This window comes from Lissotriton vulgaris, chromosome 3_2 (assembly GCF_964263255.1).
Source record: "Lissotriton vulgaris chromosome 3_2, aLisVul1.2, whole genome shotgun sequence".
NCBI lineage: Eukaryota > Metazoa > Chordata > Amphibia > Caudata > Salamandridae > Lissotriton > Lissotriton vulgaris.
In genome coordinates this window covers 200,738,495-200,756,630 of record NC_141690.1, presented here as the reverse complement: position 1 = coordinate 200,756,630, position 18,136 = coordinate 200,738,495, and positions in this window count along the sequence as shown.

Genomic DNA, 18,136 nt, shown 5'->3' with positions numbered 1-18,136 from the left:
TTTAGTGTCTTGCCAATCTCCCGCCAGTAATCCCGCAGGTGAGGGCAGGACCACAACATATGGCCCAATTCCACCCCTCCCACAGTGCATCTGGGGCACGCCACTTCCGCCACTCCAAAATATTTCCTAATTTTGCCAGGTGTTAAATAAGCCCTGTGGAGGACATAAAAGTGTATAAGCTGGAAGCGTGCGTTTCTCGTGCTTTTCCGTGCCCGCCGCACTATCTGCGCCCATGTTGTGTCAGGGATCTCCATATCCAGATCCGCTTCCTATTTGGCTTTCAATGCAGTCAAGGGCAGCAAAGTCTCCCTCGACATCCTAGAGTAGAGGCACGTCACTGCTTTATAAGTGCCAGCTGCCATCATGGTGTACTGGCAAGCCATGGTCGTTGCGGGTTCGAGGAGCCCCTCTTTCCAGTGCGCCTGTATGGCCCCGGTCACCGCGGCGTGTAGTAAGTAATCGCCCCTCGGTAGGTCGAAACGGTCTTGAAGAGTTTGGAACGGCAGGAGCACCCCGTCTTCATAGAAATCACCCAACATTTGTAGTCCCGCGTCTTCCCAGGTCTGCAGGTGTGACCAGTCCCCTCCGTGGGGGAGCGCCATCACCATTGCCAGCGGTATCTCCGGTGCGTACGGGTGACGTACGCCCGCCCAACGCTGCGCTTGGTTCCAGCAAAGCCTGAACATCAGCTCCTCCAGAGACAGATCTCTGAGGGCGAGCCTCTGTTGTAAGGTGATATAAGCCAGGACGTGGCGCGGAGTACCTCCATTCCTTTCGTGCTCCGGACCCCGGAACACCCTCGCCACCTCCTGCGTAAAGACCTGCAATTGCGCCGCTAAGTAATAAAGCTCAAAGTCTGGGACCGCCAGACCACCCTCGTCCTTCGGGCGAAGAAGCTTTGACAATACTATTCTGCGCCTGCCCGTGCCCCAGAGAAACGATGTCACTTGCGACTTCAGTTGTTGGAAGACGGACCCGGGTATCCACACAGGTAGCGTACGATAATAATAGAGAAGGCACGGCAAAGCAACGAAAGCCAACTCTCTTTATAACACAATTCGGGGCTCGTTTTGACCAAATCACTTCTCATGGAATGTGCCTTGCGATAGGTAAAATTAGGTTTTGAGGTTAAAACTCTATTAAGAACAGTGTCAGTGAGCACTATGGGCTATTGTGTGTTAACAATATTTCTTATGCTCTGTGATTGTCTACTATAAGTAGTGATAAATCTACAGGAATTCTCTGTTTTCAGTGCCTGGGTAGTCTCAACTAACATTTCAGTAGAAGGGCTAAGACTTCCTGTGGATGTTTGGATAGGTTTTATAAGAACTAATTTTTCTTTCTTATTAGCCTTTTTAATTGCCAGATCAAGCTTCTTTTCATTATATCCACGTTCCATTAGTCTACATTTAGTAGATTCTTGTGCTTCCTTCAGTGCACTTTCTGTACTATAGGCCCTGCGAATTTGTAAGAACTCGCCATAGGGCAGACTGGCAATTGTGTGGTGCGGGTGGAAGCTACTGGCATGTAACAATGTGTTGCCAGCGGTTGGTTCTGGTAGAGACTTGTTTCTATTTTCCCCTCCTGGGTACAGACTTGAATGTCCAAAAAACTAGTGGACAATGGATAAATATGGGAGGTGAATCTGAGGTTTAGTTCATTAACGTTGAGGATTTCTACAAATCTTTTGGCCTCTTCTTCAGACCCCTTCCAAACAATAAAATGTATCTCTACATTTGCACCACATGTTGTTCAAACAATGCCCGGTGTTCCCCCATGAGGACATGCGCCTCCCACCGGCCTACATGTAAACATGCATAGTTGGGGGAGAAGCATGCATGCCCCCATAGCCACCCCCTGCTTTTGCTTGTACACTTTACCATCAAACATGAATAGATTATTATGCAAACACCAATGTATCATGCTAAGCAGCATCTTGTGATGGTGAACTATCGTGTTGCAGGAAATGGCTAGCACTTTAACTATTGTGGTTATAAATTCTAAGGGTCAAAAAAATTATGAATGAAATAGTTTTGTATGACAAAATTCTGTGTAAAACATTCCCAGATTTTATTGCATAATATGTATTTAAACAGTGATTTTTTGGTACTTGATGACCAATTATAACAATTAGACTTAATTTTGGATCACATATAAAACAATGCATGATAAGGTGTAACAGCAATCGAAAGATTCAAGGAGGCAGTCATTATTTAGTCTGTTGTTCAGCTTAACTATCATGTGACTGGATCATGTGACGTGGGCGGTATGTAGCAACACTTAAAAATAACCGGCGACTACACAGTCTTCATGTGAACAAGGGCTTATGAGAACGCGTCATATGACAATGCTGGAGTAACTGGGTTCTAATAAACATCTTGCCTGCATGCCGTGGTCCGTCTCTCCTTCTTCGCCGCACTGGAAGTAGCATAAGTTATTTCATTGTGAATATACATATATATTCACAATGATGTGATCAAGGCCGTTTCTGACGGCCGAAACGCGTCATGCCGATGGCGAGGGAATAATAAAACCACGTTGAATTATACATCTGGTGTTGAGAGATCTGTACCTGAGGAACGTGTGGGGAGCCACTCTTGCAGGACTTTGCTTGTATATATATATATATATACATGTGCATATGTGTAAAACTATAGGACTAAATAAGTAATGAAAAAAAGATTTTAGGAAAAATGTATTAAATAATGTAACTAATAAAAATAAGTTCGTTTGGAATCAAAAGTGAATACAGTATATTAAAATAATTAATCTAAATGAATGGCATAACTTGTAAATTAATTTTAAAACATATTTATATAAATATATACATTAATTAAAAAAACACCTTCATTGACGCAATATAAAAACACTTCTGAAGTATTTGTATATTTGTGACTGCGTGTATTTCCACCAGACTATTTAAAAAAAAAACAATTTATAAAGTTTTATATAGCGCAAACTTGATCCCGAAGGATATCAGAGCACTTTACAATTTGAGGCAAATGTAGCAAATCAGAACATTAGTCTAACATTGGAAATCTAATGGGCCTTGTATTCAAATGCAGTTATTCATCCATGACATAACTACGCATATTTCAAAATTATTCCCTGTGTTCCAGTGTAACAAGCAAATCAGAAGCTCTACTCACTATATTCTGGGAGGGTCCATCATGATTATTCCTGATGTTTTGTTTAATTTGAACTGGAAACATTTTGTGAATTTACAGAAACATAATGTTCGGCCCAATGCTTATGTGGACAAGGACATTGATATGTTGGGGCTCTTTAACGATTTGTTTACGTGCTTTGGGACAACAGTTTTAACTAAGATTTATGTAGCAAGAAAAGGCAGGTGCATAGTGAGTTGGCAAGATTTGGCCAAGCTGGGAATTATGTTGATGCCTGGAGCGAACCCTCCTGTTAGGATCTCTGCTGTACCTGTTGCTTGCATTCATTCCATGACTTCAGTTATGTCTGATTTGTTGTGTATAAAATACCATGGTCTCTTCAGCAATACTCAGGGTCTGATAAGAACTATGTATGTTCCATTGTTCTAAAAAGAAAAATCAATAACCGTTGCACACAATGCGTCTTGTGCTTTTGAACGTGATATATGCGCTTAAAGCTTTTTTCCACTGTTGTCATTATGGTGACAATATGTCTTATAATACATATCCACAACCCCTACCAAGCTTACAAAGTTTGTAAATAGGCAGGGAACCATGGTGTTTAGTGCTATGCAGCAGATAAGTAAATATGTACATATTTTTATCAATGATGATAACTATGGTAAATGAAAATTCGTTTTTTTGTTGTTAAGAGATATATGCTATTTACAGGTGTGGAGTCTTGGTTTATGGAAGGCACTATGAGAGATTGTATAACTAAGGGTGATTTTATAGATATGTACAAATGTTTTTGTAATAATGTCAAATTGGCATTATATATGAGTGATGTATATATTTCTTTATTTAATTTACAGCCCTGATGAAGTCCTAGGGGACGGAACACGTTGGCTGGACTGACTGGAAAATTTCATGTATTGAAAAATCAATAAAAGTTGGATACTGGATGCATTTTGCAGACTTGGGTTCACAGCACATGCAGCATGTGCAAGCTTCAGGGCAGTTGGCCTGGGCACTCACCATCAATGTAAGTAGACAATTGAGAATCTTTTCATCTTAGGATCAACAGCAGTGCAAGCACCCAAGTGGAAACTGTGAGTTAAGAAACAGGAGTTGTACTTTACAGCCACAGCAGTGGACGATAATAGGAAGCCACCTTTAGTGCTACAAACTGTCACTTAATCGTCCAGAAGCCAGCCCCCAATCACGCATGCTACCATCGTCACTGCCTCAGAAACCATTTTGAACTCATGGTCAACCCAGATTATGAAAGATTCCTGTTATGCTTAGTGTGGCAAAAGCCAAGGGAGTGTGTAGATACTTTCTCCGATTGGCTAAAGGAGGTCAAAAGCATGTGCACCTTTCAAGACAAGACCCTGCCTGGCAGGACTGATCCCAATGGCATATGGCTGGTTCCAAATTGAGGTGGCATGGTGTGCAAAATAACAATGGACTGGGATGCGCCCCAAGTAATCACCATGGTTAAGAATAATTCAAGCATTTTATCCATCACTTTTTTGTATACTTTAGTATGTTGCCTCAAGTGGTACAGGTATGCCCAGACATGGGTCCTGTTCACACTGTGTCACTGGACCCAAGCTATACCCGGCTGATGAGCCCTAACTAGGACAAAACAGGTCCTAGGTTGTGTGTGTTCCAGTTGAAGGAGGACCTGACTTGGCAGTTCAGGCTGGATTGGTCCCATTGGAGCAGTGTCAAGACTAATTTGCATATGGCTGGGTAAAAGCTGCGATGGCATGGTGTGCAAAATAACAAGGGACTGGGATGCGGCCTGAGTAATTTCCACTGTTTGAGATTAATTCAAGCATTCCATCCATTACATGTTTGTATACTTTAATATGAGGAATAAGCATCATGGTGGGGTAGCCAATGCCCAAGACTGTCAGCATGTCACAACTCTGTGCAACAGAAAAAGGTCTAGTCTGAAAGGCGCTCCTGATTCAAGATAGTCAACTCAAGGGTCAGTATATTAACTCTTTCATTGTCTGCGGGTTTGCGTGCCTCTTTGCTGTTGTTTTTGCTAAAAATTGACTATATGTTGTTTATATATGTTAACTTTTTTGATCCCTTTTTGCATACATACAAATCCCATGTTTATTTTTACAAACTATTGGGGACTATCAGTGCAAGTCTTGCATCCACATCTCAGCGCAACCTGGAGAAATAATAATAAAATGTGATGATATTTAATTTTTTTTAGCAAATTCACGAAATATTTTTCTCAGTTGGATCAGTGTGCCCATAGGTGATAAACTGTGTGCAGTGCATTTGGGAAATATGAAAAACAACTAAAAGTGAAACACTGGTTTAGCGTAGCTGTCTTTTGGTGGCCAGTATCATATCAGATGTATGGAAACATGCCACAATCTATTTTACACATCTACACAATCTAAAGATTGTAATGGGTGAGTCCCTGAACTGCCTTGTCCTGGTAGTATATGATAGCTATGACATTTGTTAAATTATTATAATTTATTCCCAAAACATGGTATTCCTTACACTCTTCCTCACCCAGGAATATATGTCTGCCAGAGCTTGGCTCCAATATGTGTAGGTCTGGGTTTCCTGCATTTGTTGACCCCAGACATGTATATATTTTCTATTGGTTTGGACTGCCCTAAGTTGATAGACTTGGTCAGTGTATCTAGGAAAATTGAAAAGGAATGTAAAGCAAAACGCTGGTTCGTGGTATTTGTGTTTTGGTCTCATGTATGACCGCTGGGCTTTATGAAACATACTACAACCATGTGTTATTCACATCTAAAGACGCTAAGGTTTCTAGTGTTGGGTGCCAGACTTTTATCATTATCATTCTCTGTCCGGGAGAGTAAACTGACCATGACATTTGTCAATGTTATAGCATTTTTTCCAGAACATGGTAATTCCCTCCAGCCTGCCTCATGCAGGGTCATATCCCTGCCAACTTCTTATGCCCCCATCTATGTTCCTCTCTGGAACCACAAACTTCTCTAGCAATCAAGTCAATCAAACTGAATATTAAAATGACTGGCACACACTAAGGGGCCGATTATCACCGAGGATGAGGGAACGTCCGCCTGGGCTGCGGAGTTCCCACCTGTGCAATTAGGATGTGACCGCTACCCTGGCGGTCGCATCCTCTATTTTTAACATTGCGGTGGGTGCGGCTTCAAGCTGCACCCGCAGCAATGTAAAAAATGCACGCATTGCATTTGTATGTAGAAAGTGGCAGGCACCACGCGGTGCCTGCCGCTTTCTACATACAAATGCCATGTGCACCCCCCTTCACCTAGGGGGCCCGCAACGGGCACCCGCAGTAAAGATCCGTATGCTTTTCCACGGCGGAAAACCCGCAGCGGAAAAGCATTCCCTCCATCCTAATATGGCTGGCGGTGTCTGATAGACACCGCCAGCCATGTTAGTGCTTTTCCGCCGCGGTCGGAAGGCGACCACGGCGGAAAAGCTGCGGACAGAATTCAATCGAACGAGTGAATCGAACGAGGCAGAGACGCGGCGCCCCAAAAAACGAGAACATATCCAGTTCCCGGGAGGATCCCTGTTATCCTATGCCCGTTCGAAGAAGGTTTTATAACATTTTAAGATACACGAGCCTATACAGCAAAAGACTGAGCAACCGAAAAAGATACCCCTATACGTGGAGGTGCTTCAAAAAGAGGAAGGGCAGAGTAGCAAGAGATTGCAGAAATCGAATGACACGCTACCCAGACCCCAGTTGGATCCCCTACTATATTCAGTGGTGAGAAAGTAAAATTCGAAACTCTCTTGAGACAAGAAACCCCTATCAAGAAGTCCTGAAGAAGGTGCCACAGAATCAAATGTATTGCACCGAAACGCGTCGACGCATTTCTCAGATATAAAGAATTCATTTAGGGCTGAGTAAACACTGGATGTACATGTACTAGTGTCACAGCTGTCTACGAAAGTCAATGTAATCATAGGCCTTTTGGATCTATAGATCAGTAGTGGCAAAAGCATCTAGGAGCCACAGTCATATTAGGGGTTAGTCACTTTGCAGTGTGTTTCTTAAAAATAATTTTGTTTTGTTGATGAATTGTAGAGATGTAATGTATGTATTCTCTTTTTTTCAGAAATTTTAATTACTGTACTGTTTAATTTTGTATATGAAATATTGACCTCATGTATTTTTACTTTTCAAAGACCATTTCTTTGAAATTTTAACTGTCGTGTATTCTTATTGCATAGATGTATGGTTTTTATTAAAAATAGATTGTTAACGACTTTATTTCTTTGTGGAAATTATTATTATGTTTTCCCCTACAGCACAGTAAACTATAGGTGTTTGCTATTTAAATGTATAAGTGTAATTGTAACGTTATGTGAAGTTCATTAGCGCACTCCAGGGATTTCCCTCTGACTTGCTGGAATTCAAGACCCACCAGCCATCCTAATTTGGCGGTGGGTCTTTGGAGGCTCTGCAGCGGTTTTCCCGCATCCGCCGGCCCGGAGGATGCGGGAAAACCGCGATCATAATCGGCCCCTAAGTTTGCATTATTGTGTATCTGAGAAGGGCACAGCGTAGACAGAGAAGCCTATGGGAGAAATGCTGTTTTCTGTCTATCAGCACCCCCATCAATGGCCACATGCACAGAAATATGAAGACCACTGACAGAAGTGGGGAAAGGAGTATGGGTAAGAGAGAAAACACAGGCAGAACTCCATCTCACTGACTCGTCCTTATTTAGTTCTTTGCTTAGCTGTAATAGTAACTAGCATATACCATATCAACCTGTGTAACTAACGCTCTCTTCTTTGATGTGAGACTGGTAATTCCCAAAAAATAAAAACACACTAAGAATGAGTATTTCCAAAATATATCTTCACTAGCGCTTCTCCCTCTGTATTGAATAACGATGTCAAACTTTGTCACTATGTCTCTCCTATGGAAGAAGAATTATAGGTTCTACTTGACTTATGTAGAACTGCAATATATTAATATTCTGTTGTTCCCTAATCTTACACATTTGTATGTGTTTAATGAATTCTACTACCTTGAGAATAACATTCATATATACATGTGCAACATAAACCATTACACCAACACATCCTGATCCCTTTGTACAATGTAACAACTCAAAGTCTTGGAGAACAAATAAATGTTAAAGAAATAGATCAAAGCTTACTTGTATCAGCAAAACAACGTTTTTGGATAATTCTCTATATCCCCAATGAACATAAATAAATACAAATCCTTTAGAAGCAAGAGGTCTTGGAAAGAGAAATTAGAGATCTGTTTAGCAAGGTCATGAGTGCAGCAACGTTGAATCACAATTTCTTAGCAAAGACACTGTAACACCATGAAACATGAGGGAAGTTATACATGGTAATACAAGATGGCTACCACCTCTCAAGAATATGCAAGAATGTAAGGCCTGCTGGGAATTGTAGTTTATTATCATCATGCAGCTGGGTAGAATATTCTCAATGCACATGGAGCTTCAGTCCAGATAGCGCTACAATTTGTGATGATGGCCAGCCTTTCCTTAGTTCAAAGGACATTACTGCAAGCAGGTTTGTGGTACTCCTTGCCCAAGCTTGAGCCATACTAACTGGTTAGCAGTGTCTCCAGCCCCACATACAGACAAATGTTCCTCAAATTCCTCCATCCAATTCATCACGTGCCATCAAAGAAGAAGCAAATGCCAACATTCCACAAACCAAAATGTGCAAACCCTGATAAGGTGCATCAAGAATTATCCAACACCATAACAAATTGCTTCTGTTCAAACTTCAGCACAAAGTAAACATAGACTCAGGTAACCAACCACAAATAAAGAGATGGTCCAGAAGCAACTTGTGCCATGAGAGGGAACCATTCAAGGTATTTTAAAGTGATATCCAATACCTAAGATTCAAGGAGACAAGAAATGTAATCCTTGTGAAAATGAGCAAACCCTGTCACCAGTTCTAGGAGACACCATTTAAAGAAATGTAAGCTCTTGACTCTAGGATAAAATTGACATACATGTAAAAAGACTGGCCATAAACCATCAAGATATAGGATCTATAAACAGTCCATAGACGGCCGGTAAAAAATGGCCCTAAACCACCAACAGTAGTATTGGTGCTTAGGAAAAGGGAAGTCTCTCCCAGTAAACGATTTGTAAAGTGTTGTTTCTGAATATCGAAGCAGGAAAATCAAGTGGTCACAATATTGTGACCAAAATATCGATACCCAAAATATTGACAGAAAAGTATGTATAGATTTACTATACCCAACTCCATATGTATGTACTTTGGTGATATATACCTTCAAGTTGCATAGATGTGGAGCTATGAACAGTAACTCTAGATCTCCCTCTGTGCACTTGCCGCCTCAATATTTGGGTTGTCAATATTTTGGCCCCAATATTTTTACCACTTTATATTTCTGCTCAAAATTCCAAACTGCAATCATTGCAACAAAGCCCTGCTGTCAAAAAGTTCTAACCTGGGAACTATTGAGATAAACTCCATCCAAAGATATGCAAAGCCATCAAGGAACATAAGAATAGGATAAACCAAGTAAAAGACATCTCTCCCTCACATAAGAAAGCTCTCAAACAATATCAATGGTTTCCACTAAGCACATTCTACCCTTGAAACTACTAATGTCCATCCTCAAACATCCCCTTGAACCAAGTCCCCATTTAAGCCATGTTGTGGATCATGAAAACCTCCACCGGCTGTGCATAGGGTGTCTAAGTAGTTAACTCAACACATTTTAAATGTTTGTTTGTACATTTGTGTCAATGTTGACAAAACCAGTTTTCCACTTTTTTCATTTGGGTTTTGTTTGCAGGATTTTTATTTTAGTTATTTATAGGGACCTGTCTTATTTGTATTATTGCTGTGCATTATATGGCGTCATTGAGCTGAAAGTGTTTAACTGAATGCAATACACTTACGTTTTTCAACAGTAAACTGTAGTTTTAGCCTGGCAGGCTTGACTAGTTTTTGAAGTTGTGAAGTTGCAGATTCAGCATCTCTTACAAAAAATCAACTCCTTGGGATGTAGAGGAGGGGTGGCGTCACAAGCCTAATTCTTTTAGGAATGTCGGTATTAGTCAGCTCACACAATGCCAAAGTTAACCATCCTTATGTTCTCTGGCAAATATCCAGTTCTCATGCGCCAACAAGTCACCTCCCAAGCTCCAAAACTATGAAGTCAGTTTGACTGCTCGAAGGTGTGGCTCTAGGAAATGCTACTGCACTTTCACATGCATGCAAGAGCACACAAACAGGGTCTGAGACAGAGCCAGCCAGGGTTAGCATTCGCTGCGATGTACTTTATTAGTTTACTCTGGCTCAGGTTAGAGCTTGATTTATTGTTTGAACTGCGGGGTTTATTGTTTTAAGTGAGAGATCGGTTTTAGCTTTAGACCTAATGGTTGTTTACTTACTCTTAAATGTAGTTGTCAGTCATTTTTCTGTAAAGGAAAATTGAGATGTACGAAAGCACTCTACTCTAGTTCTCTGACAGCCAGCATGAATAAGTATATAATTGTTTGCATGAAGAGCTGTATGCAGCTGAACCTCTGCTACTTTTTCTGTTTATTATTTTTTAAATTAATTTTCCTAAGTGTATTTGAAGGACCTATCTAGGATGGTCTCCAACTTCTAAACTATCATCCATTTGCTCGGACCACGAATGGCCTGATTTACGAAGGTAAATTTACACTTTTATGTAAGTTTACGATTGTTTGTTATTCACAAAGGTATTTTACTATTAGTATCTTTGTGACTGTGCAGTCTCCATATATAGGCACTTAAAGAAATAGGGCAGTACTATCTTTTTATCTACGGAGACTCTGCAGTCATCAAGATACGACTAATAAAATACCTTTGTGAATAGCTATCAGTAATAAACTTACAAAAAAGTGTTTGTTTACCTTCAGTGTCTCCATGTTCTATCTTCTACCAGTGACTCTGAATACCTTGTGTGTTCCTTACTCCTAATTCTACCCTGCACGCCCTTCTCCATCTGTACTCTCTGCCTTTATGACTGCTCTTTTCGTCTTTCTGGCACCTTTTCTGAGTTTGCTGGAATGGTTGTGTGCTGCAGTGTGTACTCTACCAGTTTAGCTAGTTCAGTGTGCATGTCTCCTGCGCCCTGTTAGTTTGTGTGTTTGTTTGAGCATGTGTGTGTGGGTGTAATGCTGCAGTTTAATTTGTATAACCATATCAGTGCCGAGGAAGGCCTGGAGCCATCCTCAGCCAAGGTGACCGTATGCTGAAGATGGCTCCAGGCATGCCCCCCACCGCCAGCAACATGGCTCCATTGGGGGTGTCAGCGGAAGCTCTTCCGCTGCCAGGCTCAAACACCCCTAGGTGTTCTGCTGGCATTAGCACACACACAAAACTCCAAAATCATTAGATGGTGCTGGGGACGTGCTGGAAGACATTTGCCCCCAGTGCGTTAGGAGAGAGGATCTCCCACGGGTAAGTCCTTCTCTGCGGTGGATGTTTATGTTAGGAGAACAGACACAAGTGAAGGAAAGAGTTTTTCCTTTCCCCATTTGTTTGTCTGAAGTGTATTCATGCTCTACAATCGCGCGTAGGGCCGCAATCGAGTCGCAAGAATCTATTATACTAGACCACCGGGGCTTAGTTGTTTGTTGGAGGAGCGGCCCCTTGGGAAAGACGCACTCTCCTAAGGGAGCAATAGCATATATCCATGTTTTGCACCCGCGGGCTACTTTGCCCATTTGTTTCGCCCGAGTGGTCCAAACCCACTGGATGCCAGCATTTGTTTGTTAACTAATTGTGGGGAGCGATCCCTTGGGCAAGGATCGTTCCCTTTGGGGGATAATTTTTTGATGGAATTCTGCCCCTCCCTCCCCCTTAGGGCAGATCAGCCATTTTTAGGCACCAGGGAAATTGTTTTGTAGGGGAGCGAGCCCTTGGCCAAAGGTCGCTTGCTTTGGGGGGCATTTGTTTTTGGTATTCCACCCCACTCACAGTGCAGATCGGCCATTTTTAGGCTGATCTGCACTCAGAGGGGCAATACCCACTTTATACCAGGGGAATTTGTTTTGAAGGGGTTTGAACCCTATGGCAAGGGCTGCTCCCTTGGCGAGCATTTTGTTTTTGGGCAAAAACAGCTGACCCGGCCTCGGGGGGGACAGAAGCCCACTAGACCCTAGGGAAATGTGTTTAGAAGAGGAGCGACTCCTTGGGCAATACTCACTCCCCTTGGGAGCCATTTTTCATATTCTGCCCCTCTGAGGGCAGGGCAGACAATTTTAGGCCAATCTGCCCTCGGTGGGGGCAGAAGCCCATTAGTCACCAGGTCTTGTGTTTTGAAGAGGGAAGGCAAGTGACTCTTGGGCACCATATTATTTTGTATTCTCCCCCCCCCCCATCCCCCCGGACACAGATTGGGTGTTTTTAGGCTGATCTACCCTCTGGAGGGTGATGGAAGCCCACTATACACCAAGGAGTTAATATAGGAGCGTCCCCATGGGCAAGGGTCGCTCTCATTGGGGGCCATATTATTTGTTTGGTATTTGGTCTTTTTTGAGAGGATTGGGCCTAAGGGTGAGTGGTAACACTTGAGTTGCCTGGGATTAAGGTTATGCATGTGGTGGGGGATCTGCTACTGGGGTAAGGTTTGCTTCCAGATGGTGGTGTCTTTTTTTGCCCTTGTCACACCTTCTTTCGGGGGAATAGTAATGTCTTTTTATTGATATTTTGAAAATGTTAGTTATGTTTTAGTTTTCTTTTCCTATGTCTTGATGGTGAATACTATTTGTAGGTGCAGCTTTCGCAGGTCTGTAGTTTGTGGAGTTGTGGTTGGTAATCAACTCATTTTGCAATATTATCTAATGTGTATCCTTGGTCGGTTTGTATCATTTATTTTGACTGCTGTAATAATTTTTGAATCTTTAGCTTTTTGTGTGATGTGTTTCAAAATGAAGTATTGATTTGTGCACGTTCTTTACTGCCTTGTGATATGTGTAATGTGATTTTTAGTTTTTTTCCTTTCCAGTAGGACTTTTTGGGTACTTGCTGTGTCTGTTCAGAGTAGGTTCAGTTGATCCTCAGTCTTGCTGTCTCTGGCAAGTGATTGGTATTGTTTTTGAGTATATAGATCCTTGTGTGCTTTGTATTGATTGACGTTTCCTTCCAGATTACTACATGCCAGTAGCTTTACTTTCTGTTTAATAAAGCCACAGTTTGTTTATTACTCATTGTACAGAATGTTGGTTATTGTTGACTTATTTGCTGTGTTACTTTTATTAGTAAGGATTATGTCTAACCGCATGTTGACTATAAGCAGGTTGTTGGTTTGCTTTTCTAATCTTCATCTGCCCATGGTTCTGAGACTGACTCTGCATCTGGGGCAGAGGACGAAATCAAAGATTCTGGCAGTTAATATTCTGTCTAGGAGGATTCATCTGACGATGAACCACAATCAGTGCGAAGGAAGTGCCTCTTTTAGAGGAGGACACTCATATTCAATATTGCAGCAAGAGGAATCTTAATTGCAGCCTGGGGCTGAAATGCTCCCCTTAGGAGGTACTGAACTCTAGGTCGCAACAAACATATTGCAGCCTGTCTTGCCTGCCTTTAGTGGTGTTGCAGAATGAAGAGTCAATACTGAAAATGTTTTTCCCAAAACTTTCTTGTAGTTTATGGATGATGAATTTTTGGATGAGGTTGTTGACCAGACTAATTTGAATGCCGAACAGTATTTGAGGGACAACATGCCAGACTTAAGCCCCACTCTAGAGTTGCTGGTGGACACTGCAAATCTGGATGAGTTGAAGAAGTTCTGGGGTTTAACTTTGTTGATGGGATTGATAAGGATGCCCTCGCTGTCTTCATATTGGTCTACTGGACCCTTGATGACTACTGCTATATTTACTACAACCATGAGTCTTGATTGGTATTTGATTTTGCTTCAGATGTGGTATTTTATTGATAATGCTTCAGCCTTACCAAGGGATCACCCTGATTGTGACAGTTTCTTCAAGATTTGGCCTGTCCTTGATCATTTTGTAGATCACTTTACATAGATCTATGTTCCAAGGCAAGAAATGGCTGTGGATATGTCTTTGGTCCTTTTCAAGTGCCATTTGGTTTTTAGGCAGTACATTCCTAGCAAAACAGCAAGTTATGGAATTAAGATGTATATGCTGTCTGAGAGTAGTACTGAATATGTCTGATTTTGTGGTGTACACTGGTAGGGATTCTTCTATTGACGCCCTCGGTTGTCTGTCCACTTTTCGATTCAGTGAGAAAATTGTGTGCTAACTTTGTAGAGGACTTTTCAAGAAAGGTCATCATTTATACTTAGGTAACTTCTACACTGGTCTGCAATTGTTAGAAGAATTGTTCCAAGTGGACACTATTGCATGTGGCACAATCTGCTCTAACCATAAAGGTTACCCTAAAGAGCTTGTGTGTAAAAAAAACTTCAGCAGGGACAGTTCAGTGCCTTGCATAGTGATTAACTTCTAGCTGTGACATTTTCAGGCAGGAGAGATGTTCACTGCTGACAACCATTCATGATGAAATTACCTCACCTGTGACTGTTCTGGGTCAGGTTGCTGAAGTGCGCAAACCTGTGTGAATATAAGACTACAATAAGCACCATGTTGGTGGTGTAGATTGAGTAGATCAGAGGTTGAACATTTGGTATCAGAAGTTGACTGTTCATTTGTTTCATTTGGCAACCTTCAATGCATTTATTGTATTCAAGGATTGTTCTCCAGATTCAAATATGACTTTTGTTGGGTTGTTGCTGGACCAGCGACCAAAATGGCCGCTTGGAGCTGAAGCTCCGTGCACAATCACCTAATGCAGCAGTAAAAATGCACCGAAAGCAACCGGAACAACAAGATCCAGCCATCGGAACACCTGGGGTACTTGCTGCTATAGGAGCCAATATCCTGCGCTGCTGTACGAGCGTATATTGGCATGAAGTCTCGCCTGCTCGGCCTGACTCAAAATGGCGCCCACGATGTGACCGACCCAACTGGATCAAGTGACAGCTGGAAGGCCGTGATACTGAGAGTGGACTTCAGGCCATAAAGGCGAAGAGGCAGCAGAGGATCCAGCCGGCCCATTACTAATCCCCCCTGAGAAGAGAGCAGCTGCAGTCTGGAGCACGGTGCCGTGGGTAGACGACCCGACTGGGGCGTACACCAGTGCAAGCATACAGTGCGTCCAGAGCCATCACGGATGCCTGAAGCTGCGCGGTTCCGGTCGACTGGGGTCCTGCGGCAGAAATAGATAAAGCTGGTAGACTGGAGTAAAGACTGCATGCTAGAGGGGTACGCAGATAATGATATAAGTCATGTATCACGCAGCAGACTATACTATTGTATACTAAGGCAGCCCAACACAGCAGAGAGCCTGGAGAAAGACACAAATTCTTCATAGATAGTAAGGCACAGTTAGGGAGAGCGAATGGGACCGATGTAAAACGCAGCCCCACTCAAAAAGACCCTGTGCTCCACAATTGCCAGGGCTGTGAACATTATTATTACCTTGCCCAATAACATACTGGAGTGGCTGGTTGTAAGGGGAGACCAGCATGTGTGAGCCGGTGCATTGTTGCCTGCATGCGAGAGAAGAGTGGGGTTTCAAGGGATGGTTCGCAAAGACCCTAAACAGCGCCTACGGCAATTCGAAGTGTTCAAAGCACCAGAGGGCCACCAAACTCCAGACATGTCAGGCGAACTGACTGGCGGCGCAACGGGAGAAGCTGATCCCCCAGACACAGCTACGCTACTTCTGGAACTGTGATCAGGTTTTAAGGCACTAGATACCAGATTCGACGCGTTGGAAAAAAGGTTCGAAGAACAGGGCGAACAAATCGATTGGCACGACACCCGTCTAGATGCGGTAGAAGGGCGGGTATCAGATTTGGAAGATGGAGTGGCCCAAACTACTAACGCATGGAGCGCCTCAAGCATATAATGAAGACGGTTGCAGCCAAGAATGAAGATTTGGAAGCGAGGAGTCACCACAACACCGTGCGAATCGTGGGAGTTCCAGAATCCACTAACACTAGGAGATTGGATCAATTTGTTGAACGACTATTGACCGTTTTTTTTGGATCCTAACAATTCACAAATACATTCACAGTTGAACATGCATATAGAACGTTGAGACCCAGACCTAACCCTGGATGCCCATCACGACCGACCTTGGCACGACTGTTAATTTTTACAGACAGGGATACGGCGCTGCAGCTCTCTAGAGAGACTGAAACATTGAATTGGCAAGAATCCAGGTGCAAGTTCGCAGAAGCAAAGTCTGCAGTTCGCAAGTTGGGCCTCCGATATGGGATGCTATATCCTGCAAGACTCACGGAAGACGTAAATGGGATGACCAAAAGATTTAATAACACAGAAGAAGTCATGGCCTTCTGCAGGTAGCACACCGGGGCAGAAGCTCTACATGGAGGCACCACCCAGGGGGGAGCATTTCAGGGAGCCCAGTTGGGCACAAGTGCGGCCTTGTTTACGGCCTGTTAATTTGAACCCATAATGGACTGGATCCACATGTATAGAATGTCATTGCTGTTCGTTGCAGATAAGTGATAAGGGTTTGCAGGGCAGGAAGATATTGTTATGCAAACAGTGGAAATGTGTAATTGGTTTGATGCTTCAAAACAATACTAGTACATAGGCACTCACGTGGCATTGCGGCCACCTCAGGGGGATCACAATGGTATTGGAATGGGGAAATGCGTAATGTTGGCGCTGTACGAAGCAACAGTTAATCCTTGGGTATATAGGGGAGACACCTAGTGGACAGCCGCCAGGTGGGGGTGGGGGCGGGGGGAGCGGTATAGAATTGTTTGAAGAGTTTAGAAATGCAGTTGTGTTAATTCAATTGACAGTGATATATATTGTCTGCAGTCACAGAAATGTCATAGTATGCTTGACTACTTTTGATGGCACATAAGGTTGAGATACACCATAGTAATGGTCTTGCTGACATGGAATGTTCGAGACCTCAATAACCAAAAGAAATGCTGGTCTGTCCTTCAATATGTGAGCCAACACAATGTGGATATTGTCTACCTGCAAGAAAAGCACCTGTCTCCTTCCGCCTCAGCTAGGTTTGCAACCTCTTGGAGCCCCCACAGATTATTTTCAAATGATAGTACGTACGCTCAAGGCGTAGCGGTTTTGGTTAACAAACGACTACCCTTTGTGCACACTGCAACGTACACAGACCCTGGTGGACGATATTTGTTAGTAACTGGAACACTGGCAGGGCATAAGGTTGTACTGGCCACTATCTATTCTCTGAATACCGACGACCCTACCCTTTATGAACAGCTCCAGACACGATTAAACACGTTAGACACATCCTCCTGGGTGGGGACTGGAATATATTGTTGGATCCCAGGTTAGACAGCTCTGCCGAATCTCCTGTGAACAAGCCCCGTCCTGGTTGGCACTGACAGGCCTTTATAACAGTTTGGAGTTAAGGGACGTATGGCGGCACTTTAAACCTCAGTGCTCTAAATACACTCACTATACGCAACAATCCAACACATGGACGGGATTAGAGTATTGGCTGATATCACGACCGCTGCTCCCTTGGGTTCAGGCGGTAGTTCAATTGCCACCCACCCTATCAGCCAGTCTCCAGTTCTCTAGACAGTACAGATCCCAGCAGGGGGGGGCGCCACCCATTATGGATGGGAGCGCCCAGGGGGAGGCGACCATTGGCCCCTCCCATGGGGGGGCGGCACCCATTACGGATGGGTCGCCCAGGGGGAGACGGCCATAGGCCCCTCCCAGGGGGAGACGGCTATATGCCCCTCCCCAGAATTTCCCGGGGGCCGGATATCCGCACCGGCGGAAGAGAGTGCGGGGAAAGGGGGGGGGGGAGTCCACGCTGTCCTTCTTACGGATACCCCGCACGGGAACTCAGACAACCTTAAGATGGCGTCGAGTGACAGGGGGCCCCCACGACAAGGGAAGTTACATTTGGCTACGAGAGTAAAGTCCTCTGTGCATGCG